The sequence below is a fragment of the Grammomys surdaster genome, unplaced genomic scaffold (assembly GCF_004785775.1).
Source record: "Grammomys surdaster isolate TR1022 unplaced genomic scaffold, NIH_TR_1.0 279, whole genome shotgun sequence".
Taxonomy (NCBI): domain Eukaryota; kingdom Metazoa; phylum Chordata; class Mammalia; order Rodentia; family Muridae; genus Grammomys; species Grammomys surdaster.
The window spans coordinates 7702611-7711271 of NW_021604720.1; positions in this window are offsets into that span (position 1 = coordinate 7702611).

Below are 8661 nucleotides of genomic sequence, written 5' to 3' on the forward strand. Positions count from 1 at the left end.
GATGTGATGTAGTTCTTTTGAGTTAAATAAATTAAAATAATATATTACATTAAAGTGGATATTTTCTGGGCTTCGTATCTTCTAGAAACTATAAAGGACAATTTTTAACAGGTACAGCTAAATGGAAATGTTAATAAAAGAAACCTTGTAGTGAATATTTGTTCTATTTTTTTTTCTAAACTCTAATTGCTCGTTATTCACACATGTCTTTTGACAATGCCTATGGCTATTTCTGGATATGACAATTCAAAGTGTGTCCTAGTTTTTGTTTTCCCTTTTATGTCCTTGGCCCACAGTCAGTGACTTCTTAAATCTTTATTATAAACATTAGAGGAAACAGATTCAGCCACTAATCCCAGGGCTGAACAAGTCACACACCATGTATCTCAAGCTGGTTGGTATAATAGTTTGTTAAATACTAGTTAAATACTAGCATCAGTTGGTGCTCTCTTGTTAGCATAAATGTCTCCACTTCATTCATTTAATCATTTGCTCATTTATTTAACTTTTGTGTGTGTGGGAGGGGGGCTGAGTGCAGGTATGTTTGCATGTGATTTTCTGTATGTGTTTGTATGGAGGTCAGAGGTCAACTTCAGATAATGTTCTTCAGAAACACTCAACTTTGGTGCTTAAGACTGGGAATGTCCCTGGTATCTGTGCCTCTCATTGGGCTGGGCAGTCTGATCAGTAAGCCCCAATGATCAACCTGTATCCCCAGCACTGGGTTTATAAAAAAGCTTATCTCCCCACCCCAGCAAGCTTGCTTTTATCTCTAAGTGCTCCAACTCAGATTAACCTAAATCAAGTGCACCGCTAATTGAGCTTTTTTCCCGGGTCCCAATTGTGTCTGCTTTACAGACCTGTTTCAAACCATATCTGCCTTTTAGTCCTAAACAACGTCCTATCAGAAGAAATTCTCTCGAAAAGTGCCTATACTCAGGGTGAATTGAATAGAACGGGGTTAATACCGTTCACATGCCTTTTTCCCCCCTTGTTTATCAAATCAGAATTGAAAACTCCTCAGTAAGGCTCCTCTAACATCTCCTGGTAAATTACAATCTTGAAAATGTACTACTAAATATGCCATGAAGAATGGACAGTGAATATTTTTATTGGTTTATATTAAATGTTGCATAGTAGATTTCATTTAATAAAGATTTCAAGTCCACACCTTAAAAGGATATCATTGAAAAGGAATTTATTTTGGGTCTTTTATTGTTGTTGTTTTATTTTCTTATTGTCTTTGATGTTTTGTTGGTGGCATGTTTACTTGTCTGTTTTGGTTTTATATGGGATTGTTGGGTCTTTTAATCTCTTTCTACGTATTTCTGAGTCCAGACATATAGGAACAAAGAAGCCTTACAATCTTGCCTAGCAAATTTCTTTGATGTAGTATAGATATCTGAGAGACAGGACAAAATCATTTTGTAAGGATTCAAGGTAGTCAAAATTAACTTTGCAGGAGTGACTGATTCATTCATTTAGTACTGTATTGGAAATAAAAATGGTCAAAAGGCATAATCTGCCAGTTTGTTGTCTCATGCTATGCTGGAACAAACAGAAACAAGTAAGATTTCAAGTCATATATTTGGTGCATCCACCAAACACAGACGCTGACATGAATGCCAGGAAGTGCATGCTGACAGGAGCCTGATATAGCTGTCTCCTTAGAGGTCTGCCAGAGCCTGAAATATACAGAGGTGGATGCTCACAGCTAACTATTTAACTAATCATGGAGTTCCCAATGGAGGAATGAGAGAGAAGACTGAAGGAGCTGAAAGGGTTTGTGGCCCCATGAGGACAGCAACAATGCCAACAAACCAGAGCTCCCAGGGTCTAAACCACAAGCCTGGGAGCACATAGGGAGGGACCTATGGCTCCAACTGTATATGTAAGGGAGAACAGCCTTGTTGGGCATAGGTGGGACAGGAAGTCTTTGGTCCAGTGAAGTCTGGATACCCCAGTGTGGGGGAATTCGTGGGTGGAGAGGTGGGAGTGGGAGGGTGGGTGGGGGCACATCCTCATAGAAGCAGGAGAAGGGGAGATGGGATAGGGTGTTCCTGGGGGGGGGGAATGGGGTAAGGGGATCACATCTGAAATGTAAATAAAATATCCAATAAGAAAAGAAATTAAAAAAAATAAATTCATAAAAAAGAAAAACATATATATGTATATATACATATATATACATATATATGTGACCATGTACAGGGCTAATGAATGGTAACGAATGATTATTATTCATGATTACTATATTGCATTAATGATTACAGTATAACAAACAATATTTAATAGCTTAAAAGAAAAGCCATTATATTTGTCATAATCAATAATCATATCTGGATTGAACTGTGACATTCTTTGGTACTAAGGAATCGTGAGGCTGAATCCAGCAGCCTAGGCTGCTGAGAACAGGAATTAGCTTCATGGTTATGCTATTCCTTCTGTCTATTCAGCCTCTCCATGAAGCGTGTGCATCTGATTTCCCTGTAGGTTTATTCCACATCTGTCTAGCATCAAGGCCAGATTTCAATATAAAGTCTCAAGGCTGAAAGTTCACAGAAGCAGAAATATTTGAGTCTGCATAGTGCTTGGAACCTTAAAACAGCAGGATATCATTCTTTTATTGGGTTGAAAATTGAGCTTCATGGTCAGCTGAGTTCTAGAGGAAGAAAGAAAATGAATGTGATATTTCCTAATTTGCAAAATAGGAAGACACCAGAGATATAATGGTATAGTTTCACTATTAAAATTCTTTTCTTGTTTATGATTTATCTGAGTGGACCAAGTTTGAAAGCAAAGGTGAGTTTGGAGGCAACTGTCACCATGCATAAGAAAATATGACAGAAATTAGTCATGGTAATGATAAGGGGAAAGAAGTATATTATTGTGGAGAGATTCTGTAGAACAAAATCGACATGAATTAACACTAAATATGCTGTATTTTCAGCCAATGAGAAGTATACGTGTAGCATGAATAAAAGAGTCTGACTGTTGTGATTCATAAATATGAAGGAGCTGGTTAGGGGAAGCTTAGTTTATCAACTGCCTATTGGGCTTTCAAATGGATCTGAAAGCTGAGTAGTGAGGCAGTACAGCTCATGATCCAGAAAGTCTCAAAGGAATTAATCTATTCTTTAAAAAAGCATTGGCCAGTATACTATCACTAATGAAAGGGTATAAGTAGGTGAAACTCAGAAAAAAGTCTTGCAAGGGCTATTAAATGGTAACATACTACTATCAGATTAGGTTAACAATAATGCTAACTACAGGACATTTCAGCAACACAAGGGTGGTTGCAAGGGTAGGGAGACAAACTGTGAGTCTAGAACAGTAACAGACACGCTTCCATGTGAGAGGGAAGAGGACACTTCCTCCAGGAGGGAAACAGTAAATAGTGTTCTACAAGATGGCAGGGCATTGCCAAAGACTTAGATTTATTCAATTTTCTTCTGAAGACGTTCTATATTAATTAGCAACTTTAGGCTCTGACATCAGCTCTCTTCAATGGGGTCTGAGTAATTGAAAAAAGATGAATACAACACATAATTTGGTTAGTATGGAAGTTTTGAGTGGATGGATCCAAAGCTATGGCTGTTTTCTTAGCATAGATAAGAAACACAATTGAAATGAAGCCTTTGTGCATATCTTGGGAAGACTTAAACCTTTGAGTAGGCTTAGATATTTCCACCAAGTTTCTTGAAAAAGTTCAAGTTCTTTCAAGTCCTCTTAGGACTTCTTGATGTATTATTTTGATAATAATTTTCAAGGCAAAACCAATGTCATAGCATAAAGGACAACAGATTACAACACCTCTATTAGTACTAACAAAAACTTTGATAGTTTAAAATTCTTTTTCTTTACTTCGGACTAAATAAACCCCTGCTGCCCCCTAGTGACAAATTACTGGGGAACAAAATCCATGGGTCTCTTGTTTATCTATTGACTAAAGTGGAAGTAACACCAAGATGGAATGTAGGTGTTTTATAAAACTCAGACTATCACCTCTACTTGTATAAATTGCTTGAATCATGTCAATCAACGGGACACAATTGGCAGATTTATTAAAATGGTACCCATGACGCCTATGGAAGGATTAAGAGAAGGATTGAAGGAGCTGAAGGGTATTGCAACCCCACAGGAAGAACAATAGTATCAACTAACCAGGACCCTTCAGAACTCTCAGAGACTAAGCCACAGGCAGGAGGACTGCCTTGTCTGGCCTCAGTGGGAGAAGGTGCACCTTGTCCTGTAGAAATTTGATGCCTCAGGAAAGGGGAATGCTGGCAGGAGTGAGGTAGGAGTGGGTGGATGGGTGGGTGGGTGAGTGGATGAGTGGGTGGCAGAGCACTCTCTCAGAAGCAAAGGGAAGGGGAACGAGATGAAGAACTCATGGAGGAGGGACCAGGAAAACGGGCAATATTTGGAATGTAAATGCACAATATGATTAAATAAAAAATGGCATCAATGATATTTCATATGTTCATTACAAGTAAGTAATTTACTAATGTGGGATAGTAATTTATTCATCTTAATCACTTACAAACTGCATTTTAAAATCCACAAACCCAAGCATAATCATGGTGTAAGCATCTGGGTTTACTAAACCTTGAGCAGATTTAATAACAACAGAGTAGGCCTTTTGCAACTTAGAAATTGATGTTCCATATTTTATATCTCCATTTTTCTTACTTTTTTCCTGGCTGTGAAAAATAAAATGGCTCTTTAAAGGAGACATAATTTGTACTACTAAATATGTTGTGATATTACTCTGTGGCCCAAAGGAAAGCACTGAATAACCATATAGTAGCCCTGCTCCTATCTTCACACTTTGTGACTCTTCTGACCTGCTTCTCCAAGGCTGGAGTAATTAGTAATAATAATAATAATAACAATGATAATGATAGTAATAATTATAACAATAAATATAAATCTTCATCTTCCTAGGATCCTCACAGCTCAACTTATTGTTTTCAAACATTGCCCAGACAGATCATACATCAATCTATGAGAAAATCTAGCTTGAGAAAATAAGAAAATATTTTTAAACTTTCAGAAAGACAAGATATTTCTATCATTAGAGGAAACCATGGGATCAGTCAAAAAAAAAAACAAGTATTTTCAGTTATAAAATATCCCCAGTGAAATAAATGATTGCTTAAGATTTCTCAGAAAAAAAAATGTAGAGCACATACATTATTGTCATATAACAAGATTTCTCTCTGGAAATTTTCCACACAAGTGTGCCTGGTGCTTACATTAATAGAAATATACCCCAACACGATAGCAACTACTGAAATCCAGTTTTAAAAATATTTCTTTTTTTGCATCCTAAGTACTGTTGCAAGTTCTTTCCCAAAATTTAGATATGCTAAAACAAACCAAAAAAGGAGTAGACGCTATTCTTGAAGTACAGGAATGGAGGAGGCCAAGATCATCTTGTCCCATTTTTCTCTGTGAGAAATCAGAACCAAACACACACACACACACACACACACACACACACACACACTATATATATATATTCTATGTCTTGAAATACTGTGGGTAGGTTACTAATAAAAACTTGTTAAATAGAAGCATACTTGGAGGGTCTTAGGTTAGACAACATGAAAATTATTCCCTCTGAAACATGATAAAGAAAATGTTTATAAGATAATTTAAAATTGCTGACAGGAGTTAAAACCTGCAAATTATGCTTTGCATTAAGAATCTCTGGGATATTCATGGTAAATCTTTTACTATCTTCTTATAGTTCACATTACTAGATACGGCACAGTGAGAAGTAAGACAGAGATATCGACTACGCCGATTTTCAGGCTGCATCTATATACAGAGATGAAGTAGACAGCTTAATGATGATGCCTTTGGTCTGTCATTGAAAACAGTATATTTTCTTCCCCCATTTGACCTGAGAAGTAATGTTTTAAAGGAAATTATCTAATATGTAAACTGCACTTTTGGGATGATAATTTTAAAAAGATGCCAAAGTGGTAAGAAGCACAAAATGTCACTGTGAGTGAGACAATGCACGCATGATACAGAGTATGCTTTGGGAATGAAAGTTGGGTTTGATTTTCCTTTGGTATAAGAAATGAGTTTGCACTTTTTATCATTTTGAATTTATGTATCTAGTGAAAATCTACTATGTCCTATCCACACACTGAACCCAGAGCCTTATAGAGTCTCCCTCTATATACATTGGAGATATAAGTTTCTACACCATTCCAGTCCTTCTGAATGAGCTTCTTCATGGAAATTACTTCACCCTGGGATCCTGACATATGTATCAATATGTCATCCAAGTTTTAGTAAAGTGTTCCATTAAGAGACAGATTCAAATGAATACAGTCATCAACATGCACCAATCTATAAAGTGATAATAGTTAAATAACACTTGGATATATTATCAGAAAGCATAAGTGTGTGTTCCATATTGATATACTTGTCCTCCAGTAAAATGTGACAAGTGATAATCAATCAATCAATCAATCAAAACATGAGCACGGGCTAAATAGAAGAGCATAGCAGTTTGGATGTAGTGAACTAGCCATCCTAAAGAAATGAGCAAAAACATTTAATAAAATTAGATGCTTTTCTCTAGGTTTTGATTTGCTTTGCTATACAGTCAAGTTAATAAGGCAAAGACATTTTGAATATAAGAAAAATATGTCTGTAATGCCTTACAGAGTGGCTTAATTGTGCCCTTTTTATAAATACACTATACATATGAGAAAATGATTTTATTATATTTTACTATATTTTTATTGTATTTTAAGTATTCCATTTTACTATATTTTAATACAAAATTTTCCTATGTGCCAAATGAAGGTGACCAAGGAAAAATAAGTGTAAACAGAGCTTGTGGGATGTGGGAAGACATAAACGAATGCATTAACAAGTTGTGCTGAGGTCATTCTTGAAGAATTATTTAGGCTGGGTTAACTGGATGGAATACTGTTGGAAATAAGCAGAAAAGTTAACAAACATTTGAGATTGGTAAGGATTTCCTTTGCCTACTGAGTTTTGGTATACATTCATCACATGTCTTGATGAAATTGTATCACCCAGACAAGACATGCAGACACGGCTCCTTCCAGGTGTTTGAAATAATAAATAACTTCAACAGTTCTAAACACAGCTGGATATTTTCTAATAATATGTATAGAATTTGACATCAGGAAGTGTGAATGTGCATGGTTCCACAACTATAAACACAGCACCAGTAAAGTACAGTATCATTTATTTAATGGGACAAGAAACTGGGAGATATTCATGGACTTTTCAATCATTTGTCATTGGCTTTCCCTATAGCTCTCCTCAAGTCAATACACATTTGCTGCTTTCTGTGTCTGAACTGGTCAATGGGAATACAGTTATTCATACCCTTCTCTTTCTCATTTATAATAACCAGACAAGTTGAAAGACAGCATTTATTAAGCACATCTTGACAGGAACTTATTGCAGACTTATTGCACCTTCAGAAGCAATGTGAAAAGGCTTGAAACTGCCATCCAAAACAGTTCACAAACAGAGCAAGAAACTACAGTGGGTCATTTTGCTTTGGAAACCATGAAGTATGGCATTAACTAGGTATTCCCACGGGCAATACTATTCTTACCCTCTAAATTTAGTTCTTTCATTAGTGTATACTTGCATGAAGACCTGAAAAAAACTGCAAAGTTGGAATTGATGTCTGAAAACATCTCAGAATGTGTCTCTGTCATATTAACATCATCTCCTGAATACTGACTGCCACATGGCCATCTGATCCAAACATGACCACTAATTTTTCCTTTGAATGCTACAACTATAGGTTATAAAATATTGATGGCAAAATGAACTTCTATCATTAACTCCAAATGTTACCACCTTCAACTTCTACTTTAATCATATTTTATGGGGGATGTAAAGACATTTTAATTATCATTCTCAGATAAAGAATGCTACAAAAAATATTATACAGCTGTGTGGTACCAGATTTTGTTTGAATACAGGAAAAAATGAACTAAAAGATTTCTCACCATCCAAAAATAATTACTGCAAAATAAATATTTCATAGTGCACATGATGTAATCAAAAAGAGAGGAGGTAGATAGGATCTAAGGTAATGTTTTAGTGAAATCATGAGAAATCCATTGTTCCCAGGAAACAAATATCCTTCTCATTTATAGGATTATTATTAACATTGCATGGCATTTCCACAGGGAGACAAAACTAGATGCCTACTCACCCAAGTTAAGAATCATAATATGAACCAACCAGACGGCCCCCCAACCCCGAGTGCCCAGGGACTAAACTACCAACCAAAGAGTACACATGGAGGGACCCCTGGCTCCAGCCTATATGCAGCAGAGGATGGTCTTGTCAGGCATCAGTGGGAGGAGAGACCCTTAGTCCTGTGAAGGCTCAATGCCCCAGTGTAGGGAAATACTGGGGCAGGGAGACAGGACTGGGTAGGTGGGGGAACACGTTCATAGAAGCAGGGGGGAAGGGATGGGGAGATTCCAGGGGGAAACCGGGAAAGGGGATAACAATTGAAATGTAAATAAAGAAAATCTCTAATAAAAAAAGATAAAAATAAGAGTACCCACCAAAAAAGAAAGAAAAATAGAAGAAAGAAAGAAAGAAAGAAAGAAAGAAAGAAAGAAAGAAAGAAAG